At 32.0% G+C, this 11,965-nt stretch overlaps 1 long non-coding RNA gene across 1 annotated transcript; it reads left to right on the forward strand.

Moving 5' to 3' along the window:
* Nucleotides 1-2,772: 2,772 nt before the first annotated feature.
* LOC114292612 (uncharacterized) lies at nucleotides 2,773-11,576 on the forward strand. The gene is made up of 9 exons (XR_014348959.1): nucleotides 2,773-3,801; nucleotides 5,290-5,349; nucleotides 5,473-5,491; nucleotides 5,618-5,682; nucleotides 5,772-5,787; nucleotides 5,893-5,983; nucleotides 8,490-8,544; nucleotides 8,657-8,747; nucleotides 11,079-11,576. It is a non-coding gene; the product is annotated as an uncharacterized LOC114292612 (long non-coding RNA).
* Nucleotides 11,577-11,965: the final 389 nt, after the last annotated feature.

Here is an 11,965-nt window from a genome sequence, read left to right on the forward strand (position 1 = left end):
ATGTGGATGTATTGTATTTTGATGTAGATGTGAATTTTATTTTTACAGATGGTTTTTGGCATGGAAAAGTGGATATTCTTTATTTTTGTGCGGAGGACATTGTTTTTTTATAATCTGTTATTATGTTGTCCTTTGTTTTTTTTTTTGGATTACTATTGTTCATACAGATAACTATTGGCATGCTACAAATTGCTTATGGCATAGAACATATTACTTTTGGCATGGTATAGATTACCATTTGACATGATATTGTGGATATTTCTTTTTTTGTGTACGGCAAACATGATTTTTGTATAATCCTCTGTTTTGTATAGAATTATTATTTTATGTTGGATTATGCTTGATTCGTATGAAATTTCTATTATATTTCGAATTTGATGTTAAAAGTTAAATTTTCTTGGATTGTTATTATTATTTTTATATACAAGGTACAGGTTGCATAGAATAAATACAGGCTGTGACAAAATAAATATATATATGTATAAAAATAAAAACTAAAGAAATTTTTTTACGATTAACTATTTAGTAGCTAAAAAGAAGTGAAGTTGGCGACTAACCAATTCGTAGCCAAAAGGAAATAAAGGCTTTTTCGTGATTAAATATTTGGTAGCCAAAAGAAAGAAAATATTTTTGGTGTCTAAATAATTTGTAGTGAAAAAAAAAAGATGAAAAATAAAATTTATTTGGTGAGTAAATATTTAGTAGCCCACAAAATTTGAAGTTTTTGCCTACTCAAAATTTAGTCATCAAAAAAACTGTTGATATTTTTGACGACTAAATATTTAGTCACCAAAAAAACTATAATCTTTTTCCTACAAAAAGGTTTGGTTACTAGCTAAAAGAGTCAATTAGATGTATGGCTACAAAATTAATTTGTCGTCGATAATGGAAAAAAGAATTGGCGATTATATATTTTAATCACTAAATAAAACATAGTAATGATAAAATTTATCTACGACTAAAAATTAAGTCGATAAAAGTTCAAAATAAATTTATAAGAAAAATTATGGCGACTAAATTATTAGTTGACAAATGGTATTCTTTGGCTACTAAAATAATTTTAGTCGACTAAAAATGATTTTTAACGATTAAAAATTTAGTTTTCAAATGTGCAATTTCTTATAGTGTGTAACTAGTTTTAAGATAATTCATAGTGTCAAGATAATTGTAAATGATAATTTTTATACCCATGCTTCATAGTCTGAAGATAATTCTAAATAAAATTTTTTATATTTTTTTGCAAAGTATATATTATTTAAAATTTATTATCATAATTTTGCGGTGTTGGTGTAAGAGGCGGGTACCCTTTGTCCAATCCATTTGAATCCAATTACAATTGAGTTTGAGTTTGTAGGATAAAATTCATTTAAATTACGACGAATTTCTCACATAAAATTACATAATTATTTAATGCTAATTGAATTTGTAAATATTTATACACAAGCATCAACATACATCATTATAACCTCACAATTGCTACAATCATCACTAATATTGCTGCAACCACCATCACTGTCACTGTCACTGTCAGCACCATCACCACCACCACTATTGTTATTACTACTGCCTTTATTATCCTTGTCATCATTATCATAAAACATACCATCATTTTAGGTAGTAAAATTTAATTATCTTCAAATAGTGAAATTTAACCTTAATATTTAGGTGAAATTATTAAAAAAGTGAAATTTCTACTAAAGAAATAAAAATTACAAAATTAAAGGCAAAGATGAACTAGCGAGTAAATGGAAAACTTACGAGTTAAAGAGAGATGTCATCAATGGATTCATTGGCAAAAAAGTGATTGTCACTATCATTTAAATTAGCTAACGATAATTTAATTTTCTTAATTAATTTGTTGTATAATTAATCGTATAATGTGTGTAATTACCAAAATTTTACATTAATTTGAAATTCCCTCTCAAAATTTGGGACCCTCCAAGTTTTGCCCCTAATCCCTCCTACGTTTCTCATGTCGCTTTCTCTTCCTCTCTCTCACACGACTATGTCTTCTCATTCTTCTTCCCTCATGGACGATTTTGTTGCTCCATTCCACCGTTGTACTGCCCGAAATCCAAAGTCGACACCGCCGATTCACGAACTTAGAGTATTTCATTCTGACCAGGTAAGTTGATTTCTGTTTCTTTCTCTAGATCTTATTCTTTGCCCTAATTTCTCACAAACTGACTCCCTCTCTTAGCAATCTCTACCTCACACACCTTCACCACCTTGTAATCACTACGACACCATGCCACCGTAGGCACCATCTCTCTGAATACAACGGAACCCCATTCCGTCGCCATAATCCCCACATTCGCACGAACCATTGCTACCACCAGCCAATCCTACCGGTAAGCCCGCTTTCCATTGCTTTTGTTGTCCCTCTTCATCCTCTCTTGCTTCCTGCCATCGTGCCCTAATATCTTCATTTTTCTCTCTTAGCCACCATATTTCGTTATGGGCATATGTTAATTTCCAGATTTGGTAATTCGAAGAGTATTTTGCGTTGGTACTTCACATTTATGTTTCTTTGATCAATTGCAAATATATGTTTATGTGTTTGTATTGCTCATTTTCTTCCTCCCCTATTTTTTACTTACCAAGCTCCCTCTGGACTTATTGATCTATTATAAGAAAATGTACTTTTAGCGACCATTTTGTCTCTCTCTCGCATAACACTCTGTCTCTGTCTCTCTTCTTTTCTGTCTCTTTTCTCTATCTGTCTCTTACTCATCTTTCTCTCTTACCACACATCTCCTTTACTACCTTCACCACTACTGCAAATGTTATTCCACTACCACCACTACTGCTACTGTTGCCACTCCACCTCTACGACTACCACCACTCCACTACCATCACCACCATCACTACTGCCACTACTATTACCATTACCTCTCCTCCACCACCACCACCGACACTCCATCTCCTCTACCACTACCACAACTTCGCCACTAATCTCCTTCGTCATTACCTCTTATCCACCACCTTCACCACTACTATCGCACCCTCTCCTCTACTACAAAAAATTAGTTCCTGATTTATAGTAACAAAAAAAAAATAGACTACAAAAAAATATTTTCCATTGACCACAAAAAATTAACTTTATTTTAACAGAAAATATTTTTAATTAAAATATTACTGCCACTTCTATCAAATAAAAAATAATAATAAATTTTTTCAGTAAAATAAAAATGAAACAAATAAAATTTCCACCTTAGTAACCTAAAAAAAATTGAAAAAAATAAATAAAAAAATCAGTAACTACAAAAAAAAAAAAAAATTTAACAAAAAAAAATTTCTTTCGTTTTCCCGCTCTCCCCCCCATTTCTTCTCACGATCTCAAATCCCCAATCCCTAACCTAACACTCCCTCTCACTCTCCTCTCTCTTTTATATCTTTCGCCTCCTACGTCGTCGGCTCTGGTGCCGCCACCCGCGACCACCACTGCCGCTGCCACACCTCCTCCCTCACCGCCCTCTCTCTTTTCTCCTATTCTTTTCACTGGTCGTCTACTTCGTCTTCTCCACTCTTGTCGTCGGATCCAAAACCCTAACCCTACCTTCGATCTTCTCCAATCCCTCCACAAGCCATATGTTCAAATCCAGACCCTACACTCTCCTCAACTGTTTCAGAACCTTTGTCTACAAAGGACTATCGTCGGACTCGTCAGAACAGCGATCTCGAACGGGCTGATTGCGATGAGAAAGACCAAGCGGCGACGCACATTAACGCGTTAGAAATGAAATCAGAAGATGGACAGTTCATCTTTGCCCTAATTTTTCTCTCAATTTCTGCTCAAATGTAAGTATGATATAGTCGTCCTCAATGTGGGTTTCTTGGGTTACTGGTACTACTCTTAACTGTGCACTTTATGTGTTTGTTTAATTGACGGAAAAGTGTGTTTGTTGGAATTACAAAATAAATTTGTCATGTAGTGGTTTAAATGTATTATAATATATATTTAGCAAGAAATCCCCGCTTAAAATTAATTATCCCTGCAAATTGTTTTGTTGATAAAATCTTTTGGTGTGTTCCATAGATTTGTGATCAAATTAGGGGAAAAAGAACATCTTTACACATTTGTTTTGCATTTCTTAGTTGACCACCATGTGCAGCAGCACAATAATATTTGAGCATAGTCGAAGATACTATAACCTCTCCATATGCGGCAGCATAATAATTTTCAGCATAGCACAATGAATTTGAGAAGCATATACTACAGGCCACATTATCTGCCGACCTACCTTCCTAAAAAAAACATTGTTTATTTTAATTGTTGTTAAAATTATTATAATTTTATTTGGTAAGGTGATTGTTTTGTTGGAAAGAACATGCCTATGAGTTCTGCTCACAGGGAACCCAACTTGCCTTTTTCTCCATTTTTTGAGGCCTACGGGATTTCATACTAATTATGTGATACAAAGAATGCTCCAAGCTTTTGCAATATGAATACGAAAAGAAAAAAAAAAGTCATTTGCATGGAACTTAAAAACTATAGAAAAGTAATAAATAATAATAATCATAGAAAACACAAACAGAGAAAAAAAAACTCGGGTTTTGGTTAAAGGCAAGAGAGGCTTTTGGAACATATTATCGAATTTAACTTGAATTGAATTGGATGCACAATGTGCACGTGACTGATATTAGATAATGCTATCCCTAACATTTCCACCCCAGTAATTACAAGGCCCCCTTTTCGCTCCTCCTCTCTATTCCTTTTGTAATTTTCATTATCTATATAATTTTGAGTTCAAAATGGAACAGTTTGTTAACATCATTTGGTCATAATCGTTCCCATCTGCTAGCCATTCAGATATTAATTTCAATTTCTTCATTCGTGTATGAACAATTTCTTCAAGTACTTGTAGGTGTGAATATGCATGACACATAAACCTCAAACAATTGAAAGTTATATGATTTACATTCACCCACAAATTCATAGTTTTCTGACTACTATTACTTTTAATAAAATTCCCCACAATTACTTCTGCATCTATGGACCATTAGTAACAACTTTTCCCTATGGATCGTTTGATGCTACCATCTTATCTATATCCATAGAACTAAATCATCTTAGCTACCCTGGTGTCCTTTGATTTAAGTTTTTTTCCCATCTAATTTAACTAGCAAAATTTTTGGGAAGATTGCAAATAAGGAGTATTGACATTTTTGCTAGTTTATATTATACAAAAGTGAGGTTTTAACAATAAAGGTTGAGCTCTAAAGCGTTAACTAAATTTCTTAATTTTTTGGGCTAAATTTCTTGAAATCATGTGTTTTTTTGTTCAGCAACATTGAAGAGGTTATTACAAAATTCGCTCAACTGGCACAATAAGAAAGGACAAAAAGGTCAGTACAGATATGCTTTAAATCTATGAGGATGAAGAGTTGTTTTTCTTTTCTTTTCTTTTTGGTTAAATTTGAATTGCATTTGTCACAATGTCACTAAATAATTTTTATTTGAATGACCAGGAACTTGGAGAGCCTTGAAGTAAGATTAATATTGCCCGTTCTCTAGTACACCAATTCATTCTTTCTTTCTCTGTTTTCATTAAATATGAAATGATAAACATATCATATTCATTCAAGCCTTTTGGTGTTCTATTTGAGAATATAGGCATTGAAGAAAACCTTTAAGAAGTTGGACCATGATGTAAATATACAAGACTTTTTGGGTTCAAGGTTTGTGTTTATTTTGATGAATCTTTTAAATCTTAAGGGATTAACCCTCGTGAAAGAACTAATGTTTTTTTTTTCCCCTCCTTTCACAGCACTCAATCAATTGAGGTTAGCCCTTTGTCACCGTAATGTTTTGAATTTGAGTTCTTATTCATTGCTAGAATCCCAGTGAACTTCTTTTTTGACATCTTTTATTTAAATTGTTATGGACAGGAATTATCCAACCAATTGAGGATGATGCGAGCTCAACTTACAGAAGCACACAGGAGACTGAGGTGCAACTTTGAAACTCATATTTGTTAAAGTATTACCTTCCCTCCCCTTTCCCCCTTTTCTTTTTGGTCTTGTGAATCATAAAATTGGCATGATATAGTTATGCCCTGAAATTGGCATGATACAAAATTGGCATGATATTGTGTGGGATGAGTACATTGAGTAAGCATTTTAGTACAATCCTGGGGCACTTAATTTAGTTATAGAATTTGATACTATTCACATTATGAACATTTGGTGATTTCATGAATTTCAAACCAAATTGACTATAATTTTAAACATTAGCATTGTTTAGAATGCCTAAATTCACCTTAATTTATATTTTATTTAATAAGTTCTTGTGGGAGTAGAAATGTAGTTGTGGGCTACTTAATACAAAGTTTATAATGTCCTGTATCCATCTGAGCTTTAACTCAACACAAGGAGTTCAAAGTGGAAAATTATGAAGCATGTTAAAATAACAATATCTTAAACCTTGAATCAAATATAACAAGCATCCTAGTAGTATTATCCTGTCAAGATGCTCTCCTACATATTATTTATATACATGCTATCTATATATGTACATATGTAATAGATGGTAGTCTGCAAATGTTATTTGATATTAAGGGTCCTCTAATTGTTTGAAAAAATGTCTGACTAAAAAAAAACTGTGTTTGCTTATCCATGATGACTGAACAATCACAAGTGGAATGATAATTGAGTTGATTTTGGAACCAATGTCCTTTATACAAGCTGCTATGCATATTCTTTTATTTTTTCTACAGCATTTGCTTGGATGTGTGTTGGAGGAGCCATTTATCAAAATACTTGACATTTATGCTTTCCTCATAAACTTCAAGTTTATGCTGAGAAAACTACAAGGGCATTTTTCAAATATTTTAACTACCTAAATTTCAACTTTATGTTGAGAACTTAGATGTTGACAAAACTTCAAGGGCATTTACAAATATTTTAACTACCAAAATTTCAACTTTATGTTGAGAATTTAGATATTGCACTTCGTGTGTTTTGAATGGATGTATAAATTTTGGGCACCATTGAGCTAGATGAGTTTTTTTTATTTATTTTTACCTTCTAATTTTCTGTGGTTATATACTTCTCTAAATCCAATTTTAACTTTCTTGTTCTGTAATGGAAAAAAAATGGAAGTTCTTTTTGCCCCTCTTTGGTTGTCTTCAATTGGAAGATGGGTCTCTTTATTTTGACCTATATATTGTTTATGCATGTGAATTTTGGTTTTTGGGTCAACTATGATTGGAAGTGTGATAAGAGAATTGTATAAATTTGTAGATAAAAATTATGCTAGGGTTTGAGTTTTATTGCGTTTTGGTCTAGGTAGAGACGACAATTTCTAGGGTTATTAAGAATTGATGAGATAGGAGAGTGTAATGAGAGGAGTGTAAAAAGAATGCTACTGATCTCTATCAACGAACTCGTGATGAGTAGTTTTAGTTACTGAATGCTAAAGAATTGCAAGTACATAAGTTTATCAATTAATATTTCATTATCTTTCCACCTACACTCTATGGGAAAACAAACAGACCCTGAATTTTAAATTTGTTTCAGTTTTTTTTTATTGAAGGACTTGGGCATTTATGCAGTGCTATGCAAACAAAATTCAAATTACCTTTAACAATGAATTCAAATTACCTTTACCAAAATTCAAATTCATTTTGATATGTAACAATGAATTACCTTTGCCTAAAGGCGGTTCTGAAAAAAAATTATTATGTTGGGATGTTGGAATATACTTCAAAGTCAAAGGGAAATTAGCATTACTTGAAAAAAAAAATTGTGGTATGCATTTCTGGATAGGGAACTTTATGATTATGATTTGTAATGAGTTATTTTTTTCTACTGAATCATTTTTCTATTTTGGAATGATTGTTGTATTCATAGGTGTACTAAGTAGGATACTCTAAATGACATAGACAAGTACTTCAATTATTTGTCTTTTTTATTACTTTAGTTTTTCATGAGAGAGAAAATTAATGTGGGAATCTCTTTATTTTGTTGTTTTGCGGTAATCTAAAGTGACAGTGCTGATAGGATATGAGTCCAAATGGCAGTTTAGGTGATTTTGAAGATAGGTAATGGTTATTTCACAATTAATAGTTTTTGTTTTTGCACGAAAATGGGATGCAATTTCAGCAACAAGAGTTTTTTTTTTTTTCGTTGACGGGCTGTAGAGAAGCAAGAGCTAGGAAGAACAAGTACATGATCTTTGATGGTGATAGTTACTGTGTGGGATGAGTACATTGTGTAAGCATTTTAGTACAATCTTGGGCCACTTAATTTAGTTATAGAATTTGATGCTATTCACATTATGAACATTTGGTGATTTCATGAATTTCAAACCAAATTTACTAATCCACAACCATTGGGGTATACTTGCCAACACCAGACCTGTAAAACTATTCCTTGTGATCCTAATAGATATTCTTCATTTTCTTTCCACAACAAACATGTGGTTGACCAAACGCCAATTATTATTTGCATATTTATCAATGGATTCTCTCTAGGTCTTTTTGCAGGTGAGGTCTGCTACCCTGGACACATGGCTTCCTGAACAGGTTGCATTTATTCAATGTAAGCTTGCCTTCAAGTATCCCGGTTCAAATTTTTTTTTTTTTTTTTGCTTGATTTTGTTCCAATGCTATAAAAAGAGAATTTGAATTTGGTTTTTCTTCCCTCTATACAGCTATGGGAAATGAGAAGTCAAATAGTTATTGGGAAGCTGAGTTACCCCCTAATTACGACAGAGTTGGGATTGAGAATTTCATACGCACAAAGCATGCATTTCTTTACTTTTATTAACTATTCTCCTTTGTAAAGCACAGTGCACCATTGTTGTCTGGTTCGTCAATTTCTCGTAGTCTTAAGTATACATATTTTTTATATTTTAAAGGTATGAAGAGAAGAGATGGGTTCCTAAGGATGGCAAGCCAATGTCACCTTCTAGAGTAATAGAAGAAAAGGCTTTTATGCAATGGCAGAGACCTAGTGATAGGAGTGGTCATGGATATGCTAACAATTCTCATTTTAATATTGAGAGGGGTTGGGATCATAATTTCAAGTATGAAAAGAAAAAAAAAACAAAATAAATACATAATAAATGGTTGTCTTACTAATGTAATTGGATAACTAATCATACACTAACTCATGGGATTATTAATCATTTCACTAGTAATCTTATTAATCAAACAAGGCCTAAGATTAATATCTATTTATACTCACTATATAGAAATAAAATTATATCGGAAGAAATAATTTTAATATAAATAGAATTCCAGTCAATGAAGTTTGAAACGAAACATGCCTACAGTAAACAAACGAAATTAGCCAGTTTGATAAAAATGAATTCTTGTGGCTCATAAGCAACCAACACACTCAGGGTGTGTTTGATTGGATGGACTAGAAAATGGGGGATTAGAATCCATCGGACTTGAATCCCGGGACTGTGAATCCCCCGGACTATTTGATCGGATTGGATATGTATCCTGTGTTTGTTTTTTCATGGGATTAGATGTCTGGATAGGACTATTTTCAGTGAATCCAACGTTTGGTTGGACGGACTGGATAGGATAAATGAACAAAAGACTATTTTACCCTTTTTCAATTGTTTACTATGTAATAGCAATATTAAACATATCTTTAATATTTTAATTATTTTTAGTAAACATTAAACATACTAATGGTTAAATTTTGTTTAAAGATATTTAAACATACTAATATTGATAAAAAAATTTGACTGGTATAGATTATTTTTATTTAAACAAATAAAAATTTATTGTTGAAATTAAACATACTAATGGTTAAATGTTTAAATTTTTATTTAAACAATTAACATTGAAATTATTTTGATGTACAGATTATGTTTAAACAAATAACAATTAACAATTAAATAAATGTTGATGTATAGATTATGTTTAAACAATTAACAAATGTTGATGTAATTAACAATTAACAAATGTAGATGTAATCAAATGTTGACGTATTAAAACATAATTTAATAGATGTTAAATAAATATACATGTTGATGTACAGATGTTGAAATAATTTAATAAACATGTTGATGCACAAATGTTTAAATGTTTAAATAAAACATAATTTAAATAAATGAAATTATTTATTGTTGAAATTAAACATTTAATTGTTTAAATAAAACATCTATTAAAACATCTATTAAATTTAAACAATGAAATTAAATAAAACATAAACAAAATTTTAAAATAAAACATCAATAAAATATCTATAAAAAATTATTTTAAAAAATTAAATAAATAAAACATTAATAAAAAGTTAAATAAAATTATTTTATTTTTAAATTGAGACATTTAAATTTTATTGAATTTTATTAAATATAATACATAATTAAATAGTAGAGGGTCAAAATGGTCATTTTCGCATATAATCCAAACAGTGATTAGTCCCCCACTTTCTGTCCCCCCCCCCCAAGGACAGGATAGTCCCCTATATGGGGGACATGGAGTCCGCCGGACTAAAAAAAAATCAAACGACGGATAAGGTGCACTATTTGGATTACAATCCAAATAGTGGATAGTCCCCCCTCCTAATCCCCCCAATCAAACACACCCTCAGTCCCTTCCTTAGCAGTATCAAACTCAATTACTTTTAGTGAAGAGAATGCATGAATGCATTTTCAATGGCTCATTTTTTTGTGGCACTGACTGTATAAACACCCACAGAGAGTTTCTATGAAGACACCAATGGAAAATTACTACCAGAAATTAAAAATTAAAAAAAAAAACGCTTATTTTCTACTCGACAATGCATAGCAAGGAGAGAACACTGGATGACGTTTATTATGTAGACACCCGTGGATTTGCATAAAGTTCTTTAAGCTCCAATAAGCTTACAATATAACTATCGCTTTTTTCTTGTTCTTTTTCTTTTTCTTTTTCTTGTTTTGTATAAAAGTAGGATGATGAGTCGAGTTTCTGTAATTTCCCTGCAATGTTTATATATGACTGTAGATCTGCAATTTAGGAACCATATTTAGGAAGAAAGATTACCATATCCTTCAAATCTTCACATTTATTATCCTTTTCATTTCTCTAATGCAGCATTTATACTATGGGGCAAAATGCTTCCATTAGCAGCGCGGCACCTGCTGGAACAAGCAGAACAATGCCATCAGCATCCCCTATCCCATCTGCAGCTCCTCCTACACAGTCGGCGAAAGAGTATGATTTCTCTTCATTAACACAAGGGTTCTTCTCAAAATCCTGAGATGCCACTGGGAAAGCGACTCTGGCTTTTCAGCTAAAGCATGCCAAATGAATATATTTCAGGAAAGCTAGCATTTTGGAGGTTACTTTTTGCATTGGAGGTTGTAAACTATTTGTAGAGGAGGTGGTGGTTTTTTTTTTTTTTCGCTCCTATTTTCATTTTCCTCATCTTTTGATTTTCCCCTCTTTCTATTCTGGGTGGTGGCTTTGTTTGTACGATTAGGTGTATGCAGAGAAACAAATCGGGTTTAGATTGATTGATATTTGATAATGATTTTTTCCACATCTTTTTTTAGATGAATTATGATTATAGAGAAAATATGAAATTATATATTTGGAAATGAGATAATCTGCTGTTTTAGAATGGAAAATTTGAATTACTAGGTGCATTTGTGTTTGGTTACTAGTTGTCTCCTAGCAAAATCTAGTTTTCATGCTTATTCACACCATTCTCATTGGAATATGAAGTGCCTGTTGTTATATACCCTTAGCCTGGTTTTGCAAAAGAGTTTGTTGATCATATGAACATTAGTGCTTAAGCTGCAAATTTAATCTTCTTGTCTTTTCATTCATGTGTGTTTATTATCCTCTTAGTGCCTCTATGTAGTTTCTTTGGGTTAGTAACACAAAGTAGTTTAACATCTCCATTAGACCTCTCTTTTGTTTCTACGTCAATACAACGGTTTGCATTGCCATATTTTAAGCTGGCCTAGGCCTAATTCAAGGGTCAGCCCTACCCATCATTTGGGATACAGTTG

The sequence above is a fragment of the Camellia sinensis genome, chromosome 1 (genome assembly GCF_055761805.1).
Source record: "Camellia sinensis isolate YWXY chromosome 1, ASM5576180v1, whole genome shotgun sequence".
Classification (NCBI taxonomy): domain Eukaryota; kingdom Viridiplantae; phylum Streptophyta; class Magnoliopsida; order Ericales; family Theaceae; genus Camellia; species Camellia sinensis.